Source organism: Oenanthe melanoleuca, chromosome 4 (assembly GCF_029582105.1).
Source record: "Oenanthe melanoleuca isolate GR-GAL-2019-014 chromosome 4, OMel1.0, whole genome shotgun sequence".
In the NCBI taxonomy this organism is placed as follows: domain Eukaryota; kingdom Metazoa; phylum Chordata; class Aves; order Passeriformes; family Muscicapidae; genus Oenanthe; species Oenanthe melanoleuca.
Window position 1 is genome coordinate 49,234,570 of NC_079337.1, and position 15,076 is coordinate 49,249,645.

The window sequence follows — 15,076 nt, forward strand, 5'->3', positions numbered from 1 at the left end:
AGATGTTTGGGAGTCAGGAGCTGAGTATCTGCCCACAAACCTTAGACTGCTGATAGGGAAACATGCCTTAGAATCTTCTATGAAGAAATTATTTATTCTCACGGTATCTGTACTGATAACCAACCATTTACAAGTACAGTGATGGTGGAAATTCTTCTCTTGTATTTGGGATTTCTATCAGTGAAGCTGGACTGAATGGAGGGTATGAGGAAAAAAATAACTGATTTTTACAAGATTTCCCTTTCAATTGATAGACACAGGTGGTCATACATATAGGTCATGAATGCCTTGGGACAGGTAGCATGGCCCCACTTTTTATCTTTTTTGCCTCTTTGGTTGTTGGCCAGATATTTGGAATAGGATTAATTTTCTGTAGCATTTTACTCCTCAATGTAAATTATTATATCAAAACTTAATAAAATATTTATTTTGCTAAAAATTTTATAGATTTTAATGAAAGAAGATGTTATTATATTTAATAGCCTGAATTTCTGGGAAAAAACAAAACAAAACAAAACAAAAACCCCAATGACAACAAAACAGAACAGGATTTTGCATATAATTTTGGGTAGCAAGTTTCTAACTTCTCTTTGAGCTTTGTATGTCATTCAGAAATATATTCTTTTAATTAAAGAAATTATTTTTTTAATTTAAATGCTTTTGAGAGATGGAAAATTGAGCACATCACTTACTGGAAGGTTTCTCTTGGATAATTATCTTTACTATAAAAAATGATGCCTTATTTATGCTGAAAATTTATCCAATTTCAGCTGCAGTCACTGGATATTGTTATGCCTTTGTTTAGCAGATTAAAAGCCCTTGCCTTTGAAAAGTTAAGTAAATAGAGCTTTTTAAATCTCAAACTGCAGACTTTGAATCAGTCTTACGAGGTTTGTCTGAACATTTTCCAATATTTTTTTTAACTTTTTGGAGGGCTAGGCAGTCTAATAATGTTTTCAGTGCTGCATTCAGAAGAAATATTATCTTCATATTTCTCATATACTTGCATACTGCAAGATATGTCTTCTGATGGGATTTATTTGGATTTCTGTTAACTTTCATGTGGCTAATGTTGTTTAGATGTGGTTTGAGTGTGAAGATGCAGAGTGCTTCAACAACTGTTTGAATTTGAATTACAATAAACCTAGGCACTAATAAGAAAGTCAAAGTTAACTTGGGCAACCTAAGCAAATTCTGGTTAATTAAATATCTGCAAATCTATTTGCTCTAGTTTTCTTCTCATCTAGATCAGGGTCATTATAGTTTCTAAGAGTACAGAGCCGTGGATTTTACCTCAGTCATGCATATTCTTTCTTCTAGCACAGACAGATCTTCTAGAATTTATTTCAACCAGTAAAGGCACAGTAATCATATACATTTCCTTATATACATTAGCTGTACTAGACTGCAGGGTGAAGGGGTGGGCAGAAGGTGAGAAATAGTGTTACAATAGTTCATTTATCACTCAAATAAAGGTAGAACAACCTATTTGCAGAGGGAAAATAACATTTTTCCTGCCCTGAATTTTAACAACATAGAAAAATCTCTCTTCTTTGTAATATAAAACTGAGTAAAACAGATGGTTGCCTGTGTCTGCTTCCTGTTTCTCATTTGAATCCTCAACAGCCAGCAGAATATGCAGCTTGCTGGGCCAGTGGCTGAATCTTCTAGGTCAGCCAAATGAGGTGTGTTCTCATTCTTAGACCTCCAGTACTATTTTTGGTTTTTGTTTGTTTGATTGTTTAGTTGGTTTTGGTTTTGTATTTTTAATTATTTTTTTTAATTATTATTATTTGCTTGTTATCAAGTCATTTTCTTCACCTACCTTCAGTAATTTATATTTCTTTAATATGATGTGTCCATATCAGCCAAATAACTTATAAACACAGTACAGCCAAGTGCAAGGAGAAGTGAATTGAAGCTGCAGTGCATACTTTTGGGAACTGGGAAACAGCACAGAAGAGACAGATGCAGGCAGATGGCCAGGCAGTTTGCTGTCCAGGAGAGTGCTGCACAATTCCAGCTGGGAGCTTCTGCTTGGAGCAGATAGGACCCAGCACATGGAGTATGAGGTCCCTCTGAATGTTCATTTTCATTTAAAAGAGTATCCTTCAACTGGGGGTTGCATGGGTTTGAATAGCCTTTTTATAGTTTCTTTGCTGGGTGGGGACGGGTTAGCAATTACAAAATTGAATGTGACTTCTTGAATGTGTTATTTTGTCAATGGGATTCTAGCAAAGCTATTGCTGCTTTTATTTTTGAGAAAGAAAATGAGAAAAAAAAAAGTGCTATATATTCTGCAAGCAATCTGATGATGATTAACCCATTTCTCATGATTATGTTTTCCCTTCTTTAATTTAATGCAGAAATGTATGGGCAGAGGTGGTTGCATTTCCAAACAATGTATACAGCTTTTAACAAAAACTGCAGCCAAAACACAAGTTTTTTAAAGACAGATGCTGAATTTACCAAGTCTGTGGTTTAGGCTGTCTTTATAAATAAGGAATTTTTAGATAATCAAATGTTCGTATTTTAGAATGCTCCCTTTTCAGTAGCCCTTATGAATAATTTTTCCCACGAGTTCACAGGCTTTCTTACCAAATCATAAGAAAATATATAACATTGTCCCTCAAGGAGTTCTTCTCCCACCTCTCTGTTGCTTTTAATGTAAACAAAGATAGCAAACTTGTCAATCAAACACGACTGAGACAGGATGACTTCATTGCAGGACGGGTAAAGACTTTTTATTTGGCCACAGATTGCCAAATATTTGGCAAAAAATACAACTCTAGAAGAACAAGCAAGTGAAAACTGTATTTGAATTTCTCAATCTCTCTCTCTAAGAGATCACTGGCAAACCCACTACAAATGCACTGACTCTTTGGAGGCAATCCCTCAGCACACCCAGGGGTAGCACACAGCAGTGCAGTCCAGAGGGTCAGACTGCAGTCTGTGCTCCTGTCTTTGGAGACAGGACATTTCTGACAGTGGCAAGCAGGATGGCTTGTGCCACCCCTGAGAGGCTGAGCACCATGCTGTGGCAGGAGGGAGTGCAGAGCACAGTCACTCATCTGCAGTGCACTTAGCAAGCCAGCCTTTCAGCTGCTCTGAAGAATGGGAGCAGCCCTCAGATGATATTCTGTCCCTTGCTGGAGGACCTAACATAAAGCAGATTGTTATAGTGAACCTAGCCTGCTTCGTTCAGTGAAGTACACTAATGAATTAGTGATTGAAGAGATATACAGCAGACTTCTCTCTCTGTTTTGATGCAGCTATGAGACATTTTACTGGTAGAAATCTGAAACTGGTTGAATGATAAACAAAAAATAATGTACAAAGTGGCCATACAGAAAGATGCTCATTTTTTCAATTAATTAAAAAAATAGGTAACATTCTATTTTTATTCAGAATCTAAAAGATGGCAGGTGGCTTTCACGTAATTTGTTGCCTGCTCTTTCTCCAGGAACATCTGTTAAAATTATAGCCACATTCAGTGCAGTACTTAGCCTGAAAGCAATTAGAATTTCTGGCTTTAATGTGTGGCTTGCTAAACTCTATTTTGTCATTCAGGCTCATGCTGCAGTTCTCTATGGTTTTAAGTTCTGGAAGCAGTATTTCTTTGTGCTAGGCAGTGCATTTATTATGCTGGACTTCTGTTCACTCAACACTTTCACAGTTTTAGAGACCAAAGCATAAGAGAAAAAAATCAACTCACTGCTGAAATTGGAATGTTACGTGCCAAATCAGGATTCCTTGGGTGGCTCATCCTCTGCTGTTTCAGAAAGAATTTGAATGAAGGAAAGCATTAATCTTTTAACTACACATTCAAGGTGGCAATGTGGATATTGCAAAAAGAGAGAAAGAAAAGCTTTTTGAGGGAACTAAAGTGTGATGGTTCCCAGCAGCCCAGGAGACAGTCACAGATTGATGTGTAGCAAGTAAATGACAATGGAGATTCTGGGCACTTACCCTTTGGGTACATGTTGGTGGTGCTGGGTAAGATGCTGGAGCAGCACTATGTGGACATAAAAGCAGACTGTCTATGATTGGGGAGTATTTAAGGGTTTGGTATTCCCTCCTCACACTACAGAACAGGATTTCCTTATGACAGCTGGAGATCAATAGGAGCAGGAATCAAAGGTATGCTTGGGCTCATTGGTTCCCTATGGAGAACATTTGGGCTCAGAGGTGTGTGCATGCACATATCATGAGGACCATTACTCTTCCTTTTCTGATGTCATTATCTATCAGAAGTCAGCTAACAGCTGAATTAATTTCTGTGTATGTGACTATCAGTTTGTGGCCCTCATGATTAAAAAGCAGATGGCAAATGTCCAATTAGTCCTGGAGTTGATAAGGGTTTTTCTGCTTTATTTTTGAAGATACAGTATTGTGCTTTGGGTAGAATGCATATTGCGACTGAATAATGTCAAAACAGCTGCTTTTCTGTACTTTCAATTTGAGTGAGTGGAAACTGCCCAGAGCCACCATCATCAAGAGGTAATGCTCATTCTGTTTGAAAAAAGTCAGAACAAATACATATGCCTGAATTTCAGAAAGACAGCTGCCCCTTCAGTCTGTGAAGGACCTTCTGGACCTTGTAAGAATAGGCCTGGCAGCATTCACTGTTAAACACTACCCAGTTTTCATGAACTATGGGTTTACTTGGTATGAGAGTACTAGTGGTAAAAAATTCTGAAAGACTGAGCCTGAGATAGTGGACACTAACTTGCTGTTAAATGTCTTCACATTTAGAAGTTCAGAGTATTGTTGGTATTTGTTGTTTCACAAAGAAGGAAGTCCATTCACAGACATTTTCACAGTATTTTTGGGATTATTAGGAGGTAAACTGGTTCAGCTTTCAGTAGAAGACATATCAGAACCAAAATGGTAGATATCCCTTTGCTACCAGCTTACACAGGCCTGTCTCAGTCAATTAAAATTAATGACATATATAAAAATTAATGATTGAAGTAATCTAAATACTAGGCAGGTCCAGGCACTTCTTAAGCATTAATGTCTCAGAACAAAGGATCTCTACTCTTTTTATTTTTTTAATGTTCCACATATTTCTATTAATGCAGTTAATGATTTTTAGTTGAGAGAAATTAAACCATCAGTGTTTTTTGGCATAGTTGTTCCAGAGAGATTAGTTTTGTTGGCTGGATCAAAGGTGTCAATGGGTTGATGAAGTTTTGTGAGTGATTCCTGAGTGAGAGAATTTTAATAATTGTTAAGACATCCTACACTGACTCTTTTCTTGTATGAGTGACTCAATCTGAAGGTGACAAGCTTGATCAGAAAGAAGAAATGCACATGTGAAATAATGGGATGGTACTGGTAAGGTACAGTGCAAATTCATGCTCAAGAACCAGATGTTGTAGATCAGCCATTTTAGTACAGTAGCTGAAGATCCATTAATCTTTACTACTAGTTCTGAAAGGAAAGTAAGGTGTAAAAATGTTAATAGGCTTATTTTTGAAATCAGTGACAGAATTTTTCTGTTAATTTGATATTCTACACATGTCAAACACATGCATAAAATTTTGTGGCATACTTTTTCCAGAGAATAAGCCCTTCCCTCTCTTTTAGTAGAACACAAAAGGAGGCTTTATTTTTCTTGTTAGAAATATTTTCAGCATGATATATTATTCTGAACACAACAAAGATAGGCATAAATTTTAAAGTACACTTATAGATTTGTTGTGTTAGGACCTGCACAAATAAATAAATAAATAAATAACAAGAATCCTCTATCTCTGAACTACAAATTTCAAATGACTGCAGAAAATCACTTTTTTTTTCTGATAATATGTAAGTTTATAAATTACTTCCTGTATAAATAAAGCAGTTATCATGTCTAATAAAATATTAAAAGTACATTGCCAATACATCTTTTGCAGACTTTGACAAGAAATGACGTTGTGACTTCAGCCATTCAGCTGAAGAAATGAGCAAATCCATGGTGTTTTTGCTCTAATTCTTATTCAAGGAAGACCATTAATGATTTCTTTTATCTTTCTTTCTTTCCTTACTCTCCCCCTCCCAGTAATTTGATTAATCATTTCAGTTACATGTTTCTACTTGGCAATCTCTGGATTCAAAGGTTCTATCTCAGCAATATGTCAAAAGGAGTGACACTGCAAAGGCTGGACTAAGCTTTGGCTTGACACTAAATGAGGAATTTTATCTCTCGAGACATCTGAATTGATTAGATTAAATGAACTTTAAGAGGAACTTTAGGGCTATTAGCATAACCCACACAATCCATAAATATTGAACATATCTGCAAATGTGCACTGTCTAGCAGTACTGCCTGCTTTCAATTTTATATTAATTCTCTGTAAGAACTGCCCCATGTCTTTATAAACATGCACAAATTAAATGAAACAGCAAAGAAGTAAAACACAAAGTGTGGGAAAATTATAAAGGTATCTTCAAGTTACCTATTCTGCAAAGTCCACCAGGGATTTTGAAAATTAGTCATACCAAAAATGGTAAGACTCTTTATGCTGATAAATGTTCTTGTACAGACGAGATAGAAGTTTCAATTGAAGGTATGGTCCTAAAAATTCCCTTCAATTTGCAGAGATTACCCATACTTGGTGTAATGTATGGTTGGAGAAGTACTGAACAGAAAGGAAGACTGCAGTTTTCTCTTCTGGTCTTTTTGTGCTCTGTACACAGTGTGGGTCAGAGACACTTTGGATTGGGGATCCTCCTGAAAATCTCTGTGATAGATTGGCATTTGACTTTGCTCTCTGAAATACAGAGTTCTGACATTAAAAGTTTTTATGACTTTTGCTTTCAGATTGCTAATGAATTTTTGATCTTCACATATCTTGGACATTTTGCTAATCTTATACGAAATCATTATCCGTGAGAAATATTATTTTGGCAGGAGGTATGTTGCTCTGTATTTTGTGAAACTAAAAGCATGTAATTGCGTTGTTGTCAAAGTAAAATATTTCCAGGGTCTAGGTTGTATGCAAATAATTTGTAAAGTTAAAGTTGCAGGTAAAATTGTCAAGTGCTTTTTAGAAGAATGGATTTATTACTATCCCAGAGAGGCTATTTTTATAGAATCTTATATGTGTTATTTCCACCTGGTAGAGCTGATATCTATGTTCCGACTTGAACAGCAAAAGCTGCCACTGAGTTTTGCTAAATTAAAATATTTGAAAGGCAAAGGAAAAAGGAACAGTCTTTCAGCAAATTATTATTTCTTTATGACTAAGAACATTTTAGTGACAGATGAGTATTCTCACTAACAGAACATTTCTTTATGATGTTCATTTCATTGGATATTTATATAGATGAGAACATGATGACTGAAAAATGGAATTGTAAACTTCTTCCTGAGACATGTGGTCAGTTGGACTTTCTTCAGGAAGAAGAAATATACATGTTTCCTTTGAAATAAAATAATAAATCTGTCTTTATTTTGGAGTTGTAAACTGCAGTGTACACCTTTCTAGGGGTAGGTGATGATATCAGTGGGATTGTTTAATGAAAAGGATATTGTTTAATATCTGTAAGAGTCGTGTCTCCCAATATTCAACCTTTTTGTCCATTTTCTGACTGAGGAAAGTAATTCATGTGAGTTTCCAAAATGTTCTGATGGTCTGCTTGACTTATGAGTGTAAATTGTAAATTTTGGAGGATCCAATTCTCCTGCCATTTTTACACAGTACCTCCTGTTTGCATAGCCACCTCTTCATCTTTTTAATGAAAAAGACACCATGCATTTTTTCCTAAATTTTTCCTAAGAAAGGTCAGCAATCAATATTTTATTATAAATATATTGAAGTGTCAGTACCTCATGCCAGCTCAGGCATCTGCCATGAAGAGCAGTAGCTTCTGCCATGGAACAGGAGCAGTATCTGCTCAGCTCTGTTGGTTTCATCCTGTAACAGCCTCTGAGTCATCTTTCTTATTGCCATAAAGGTTTTAAAATTTGTTCTTATAAAGCCTAGTCCTTCTCTTGGGGGAGTCTAAAGCAACCTTCAATGACATCCAATTATAGACAGATCATATAAAGGAAGTATTCATCTAAATATAATCTGGTCTTGCTCTTGGGTAGTCTAAGGCAATCCTCAACCACATCCAATTATAGATGTATCATATGAAGAAAGTACTCATTTAAATATAGCTGACAGGTCCATAGATGACTAGAAAATGGCAGATCATCTAATCTTACTCTGGAGATAGCATAAGCCATAGGATTTCATCATTGACCCTGTAGTCTACAGAAAAAATGCCTTCCAGGAAGCAATCCAGCCTTGATTTATAGGAATCAAAAATCTGTTGCTCCCTTCAGGCATGCTGGAAAACAGTTTAATTTTCTCTGTAATTTGCCTGTACGGTATTTTAATTTGCTCACATTTATCAACTTTATATGAAAAATATGCCTTCTGGGATAATATTTCTGGTGGATTTTTTTTATAAGTAAGACATTACAATTGAAAAAAAATTATTGTATGCTATGATGGTTTCTTAAAATAGGCTGCAATATGCCTGGCATGGTAAACAGCAGAATGTTTTCTTTGTATCTTATCTTCCTGGATATGCAAAGCATACACAATTTATTAACTCATAAGGCACTGTCATATGTTCACTGGTGGAGGGATGCTATCAGTGGTGTTTTCAGTTTTTGGGGTTACTTACAACATGCTAGTAACAGCCTCTTTGTCAAGTTCTCTAATATTTATATTTGCTTTGTAGAAAATCTCTCATCCTTTGCTTAGGTTTGTGGAAAATAAATTATCATTGTTTGCTGGAAGTTACAAAGACTGAGAGAAGCCATGTGTTAGAGAGCAGAAGGGCATAGGGCATTACAGAAATTTGGGTTTTGGCCCCATGAGACCGATGACAGTCCTGTACATATTTCATCATTCAGATTTGTTGCATTAACTTTATTTTTCTGTTTAAGACTGTAATTGCAGACTTAGGCTACAGAGTGATTACGTGTATTTTTTAAGATGGCAGTGAACATGAGAAACACTTATTTTTTACAGGCTGTGCTTTGCTCAATCTAATGTTTGGCAAAGATGAAGGGGGTTTTGGTTCATTTGTTTTTGTTTCTGTGACAGAAATGGAAAAGCAAATATTTTGGACACTGTAGTCTGTGTATCAGTAGAATATCAAGAAAGAATCTATTACCTGTGGAAAGCTTAGAGAAATTGGCTTTGTTTACATATAAAATTTCAGGATGTAATTTAGAATTATTAAGGTGTTTTCAATTTCTTTCTTAAAACAGTGATGATAACTTGATATGGGAAAAGAGAAGAAAGGTCTCATGAGTTTCAAACTATTACAAAACTGAATTTGGAGCAATTGTAAACTCCCTTGGTAATCTTATCATACAGCCATAAGTATATCTTAAAGGATGTTTTCTGTAATAAATCTCTATAATATAGGTCTTATGCCTGTCTTAATATTATAACATCTGTGAGCAAAATATATGTGAGCTTGTAAAGGGATTCACATAAGACTGTCTACAAAACTGAAGTCTGTAATATGCAAATGAAATGCTTATAGATGCAGTGTTTGGTGCAAAGATTATGGGAAATCAAGACTGAACAAACCAAAAAACTGTCCTGATGCTCATAGATTGGTTGGCATAGGACTCAAGGGAAGTTTAATGAATGACATTAAAAACTATTAAAAAAAAACTAATAATTTTTATTCTTATTAAATCTTTAATTCACTAGTCATTAAGTAGTTGTTTTACCCTCAGGCTTACTTTCTCCAACTTTAGAACTTCTAGTTTGAGAATTAGATAGGCAAGTTTTTTTTTGACATCTTCAAAATACAAAAAGCAAAATACAAACGCAAATGTGAAATATATCTAGAAAAAGACAGGCATACTAGAACCACCAGTCAATTTTATTACATTGCTTTATATATAGGGGTTGTAAATAATGTAACTGCTGCTGCTTCAAAATGTTTTTATTCCTCTTTTGCTAAAGTGCCTCAAACGCCATTCTTTCAGATCAAGAATATATCTTCATAAATGATGAATCTGCTGCTATGGATTTATGCTACTTTAAAACAAAAGTTAAAATTTGGACACGAGTGAAATGAAGCTATTATTGTTACACAGCCATCAATCCTTGCCCCATCATCTTTGTTTTCCTACATGTTCAGAGCCGTCCAGACACTGCTGTAATGCAGTGTGCCACCCCAGAAACAGCTGCCCACTTAGAACACTGTCTTCAGAGTACAGAAACATAACTGCTTTATAGTACATTTTTCTTTTTCCCTTCACACTTTTAGTGGAGTAACTTTTTCCACCACTTCAGTGTTGATCTAGATGATAAATCAAAGAGAACTATTTAACCAGACATTATTGCATCTGAAACCTGTATTACCTGGAAAAAAGTAGTTATTAGTGGTTGTTTTTAAATGTTATAGTTAAGACAGAATGTTTCAAAGAAAGTCCAAAATATTCTTAGAACTTTATGCTCCAAGGTAATGAAAGACATATGTTTAAAAGTAAAAGCTTGAGATTTAGTGAAAGATGTTAGGATGCACAGAACTGAGGAACTGTGATCACTGACTGATTTATGGTGTCAGTGAGCCTGGATAATAAAGTAGGATTTACTACTTCTAAATTTAATTTGGAATAGTAAGTAATTATACACTTGTCACAAAGAAAAGCTTATCATGTCATCAGCCAGCAAGTAAGATCTGATTTTGGGCAGGCTTGCCAGGCTGATATTGGGGTGGGGAAGCCAGAGGGTGCAGCACCTGTGAGAGGAGCACGCTCCAGCATCCCTCTGTTTGCTGGTGAGCCCCAGGCTGGACCAGGCAGAGAGGATGGGAGAGCCTGGGAACTGTTCAGGAGTGCTGGACAGAGAGCAGGGTCATGTTGGTGTTTGAGAGATCCACTAAAGTGTTTGTGAGTGTGAGCTGAGAGTTCTGAGTGTGTGCTGCTGGAGGCAACAGCCATTTCTTCAATCCCTTAACAAATTGTAATCAGAATACTTATAAGCAGCTTCCAAGTTTTCCTTGAACTTTTTTTTTTCTTCACAAAAACCAATTACATTGATGAAAAAGCACATTAATCCCCAAAGATTGTTAATCTTTATATTTTTATACTACCATACAGCCATAAATATAACAAAAATCTCTAAAGACCTGTTAAAAAGAAAGTGGTTTTACTAAAAACAGAAATAATAACTACAGAACACACCAGAAGAATCCCAAAAAACTTAATATGGTTATGAATAGAAATGAAGGTCAAGTTTATCTTGCAGCAAACAGAATTAATATTAATTAAAGATAAAATTTAATTCTATTTATCAGGGCTTTAGCTTTCCTAACCCAATGCCTGGCTGCTTAGACAATTTCTCTGTATTCCATAGAGGCAGGGGGGGAATTAGATGATCTCTGAGATCCCTTCCAACCCAAACCATTCTGTTAGTCTGTGATTTCTCCCAGACTACTTCTCCTTGCTTCCATACTCTCTAGCTTCCTCTCTGTGTTTCATTTTATATAGGAGCTGCTTGTCCAATAGCTGAAATAAACTTGTAAATCTTTTCTCTTATAAAGATACCATAATTTACTAAATAACTGCCAATTCCTATTCTATGTATATAATAAAAACATGGGTGCTTTATCCAAATGTAAAATTGCATAACTGGTGCAATAGCTATGCAATGCTAAAGTTCACATAATGTTCCATTGAAGATTGGAAGACTGCAAGAATTCTAATTTTTTTCTTCACAATGAACAAAGAAATCATATCATGGGAATCTACCTTAGTAAATAATCAGTGATAATATTCAACCATTCTTTTATTTATGCTGCATACATTATATGCTTTTTTTTTTGCTATTCAGTCTACTTGGTTCTGTGCAAAATAAAAATTCTTTGGTAAGAGAAGGTAATTCACATGATTAGCTATTAAATGTGATTTTAGGAAGCTGCTATGAAAGATACAAGAAAATTTATATTATAGAAATTGATAATATTTGTTTGCACCAGCTTTCATCTTTGACATTCCATGCATTAGCTTTTGTAGTTGCCAGTAACATTCTTTTCATATAATAAAAACCACAGAATTGCCTTTTTTCGGTGCACTTACCTTATGTGATTCTGTAGTCAGGCATTTTCTGTGGCCATCACTGTTCCTCTAAACGTTGAATGAGTAAATCTCAGAGTGTCTGATGTTGGAAAGGATCTCTGGATGCTCTGCTCAGGCTGGAGCACCCAGAGCTTGCTCTCCAGGATCATGTCCATGTCACTGTGTCACCTGCTCTGGGTGACCCTGCCTTGGCAGGGGTTTGGACTAGATGGTCTCTGAAGGTCCCTTTCAACCCTAACTACTCTGTGATTCTGTGACTCTGTGATTTGTAAATCCTAAATTTGGTAATTAGCAGCTTGCTAGCCATTGCCTTCATAATGGCCCCCATGTTATAAACTTTTAGCAGGTACACCTCTGATCAAAACCTGGTCAGAGAATGTAATTGTTGTCATGAAGGAAGAAGATTTTTTTTTTTCTAAACCATATAAGCTGATTTAGATACCCTGGTGTGAAGAAGTCAAATAGTCCCTTTAGTCCAATACTCAAGCTGTGAACTGACTGATGTGAAAAGATTGATGGTTGCATGTAAGAATACATGAAGTAATTAACAATGTAAATATCTAGGGTAAAGTAGTCCTATTAAGGCTCTCTCCTGAGCTATAGAAAATATAAATAAAATTAAAATATTAGATTAAAATTAATTAATTAATTAATATAAAATGAAATATAAATATATATTGTCATGTGTCCTCTTATTCTTCTCCTTTCTAAGATTAAAAAATAAAAGGTCCTGGTCTCCCTCTGAGATATTTTTAATCTCCTTAATCATCACAGTTGTCTTACTTCACCCTATATCTGGTATTTTTTCCACAGAGACTGACCATTTTCTATCAGCTCCTGCAATGAAGCAGAGTTTTAGTTGCATCTACATATCTCAGTGAAAAGGCAGCAGCAATAATTAAGGAAGCTATCTACCACACAAGGTCAATTTTTACTGATGCTTCTATTTAGAATAATCACTCTGCCTCTATATGAGAAAATGAGGGCTAGTGAGCATCCAGAAATGAAGCACAACTATCATGTAAATGGTTTAGGACCTCATCCTGCATAAGTGTCATAAAAATTTATTGTTCATTGAAGTTAATAGGTACTGAGGTCATTCAGTGACACTTTAGAGAATGAGGGCCTTATTCCAAATTAATCTTTATTTTTGTTTTAACTTTAATATTAAAGCACTTCAAAAGCAGCCCTAGTAACCATAACAACTACAATTTGCCACTTTTCAACAATTTTAATTCTGTTAGCATTTTAACAGCCTTGGTTGAGCACATTTGATTTAATGTTCTCTTCACATTCACCTGTGCAGTGAGAATAAGAACTAGTTTTCATCTGATAGCCTAGATGTACAATTCCCACTTTGCTGGAATTTCAGTAGTGACAATTATTGCTAAAATGTTCAAAAGGATGATGAAGAACTTCGAAGGAGAATTTGAGAAAGTCAAGCAAAAAGACCAAAATCTGGTAACAGTTACTATCAATAGTGATATAGATTGATTTCATTAAAACCAGAATTTTCATTATTGCAAGAGTTGCTTCAAACTGTAGCTAAATGGAATACTCTTCTAGTAATGAAAATGCTTTTGAAACATTTTTTTTAGATATAAAAGTAGCTAATTTAAAAAAATCAAAGTGCATACAGAGAAAAAAAAAAACATACTCGTTAGAATTAAGGACCAAAGAGAGTTAATGAACAAGGACAAAATATTTGCAAATGCTACAGAAGTTGTTTACAGATGTGATAAAATAGCTTTGAATAAATTATAGTTAGAAATGTAATCAATATTTAAAGTAGTTTGTAATGTATATATGTATGTTTACAGTATACTGTATTTAGTATACATAAACATAATCTAGATTTAGTAAATATTTTATTCCATAGATAGCATAGATATTATGCATATACTCTGAAATAGCTAAACAGGATAAAAGTAAAAATAAATGAGTGAATAAGTACCAGTATTATAGAGCATAATGAAAAACTATTAGCTATAATAATATAACTTAAATAAACAAGTGATCTTTGAATACTGCTATTTATTATACATAAGGCTATAACAAAGAAAGGATAAAAGTTAATCCAACTTTTGAAGATACACCAAAACCAGGAAATATTGCAGAGATTTTGAGTAGCTGGATACTAATTTAAAGTTTGAAAAAGCCATTTAAAATATAGAAGGAGCATATACTAAGTATATATCCTTAAGAGGTGTGAATTTTCTGTAGTGCTTAACAAATATGATTCAGTTCTCAGATTATCCTTCAGCTCTATGACTATTACAAACAAATGGTACATAAATTGCACTGATTTTATCAAAACTAGGACAATTTTTAAAATTTGTGATTTTTCACTTTATAGCATATAATGGCTAGAACTATTGGGATGGGGGGAAAATGGAAAGTAAATAATATATAGAAAATAGAAAAAATACCTCAGAAAAAATTAAGATCTTCCTAAATTGATTACTTACTTTGTGAGAATGAACTTCATAGTTCACAAATCAATTCTGAATAAAAGAACAATGGAAAATATTTTTCCCATTTTAAGATATGCTTTTATCATAACTTTGACCAAAGAATTTTAGTACAACAGATAACTTGTAAACCAGAATTACAGCATTTTAAGTGCTCAAACAAAAAGTGACCTTAGAGTCATGATAGGCTTGACTTCCCTGAAAAGGAAGACATGGAATACAGTGCTAATTGTCTTCTGGTTTAATGTGCTTAATGGCTGATAGAATAAAGAGAAATTAAATTGATAGCAGCATTTGATTTTTATTTTTTTTTTACCAATGAATTGACTGGAATAATTACCACACAGCTTTCTTATGTGGTATCTTCTTTATATGTTCTTTAATCACACAGTCATATTCAGCTGGCTATGATTTCCTAAAAAAAGCAGCTCATAATATAAAAGTTCGGTCAATTAGAGAGAGAAGGTAATCAATCTTTCTAAGCTCAGCCTAAGGATATTCTTTGATTTTAAAG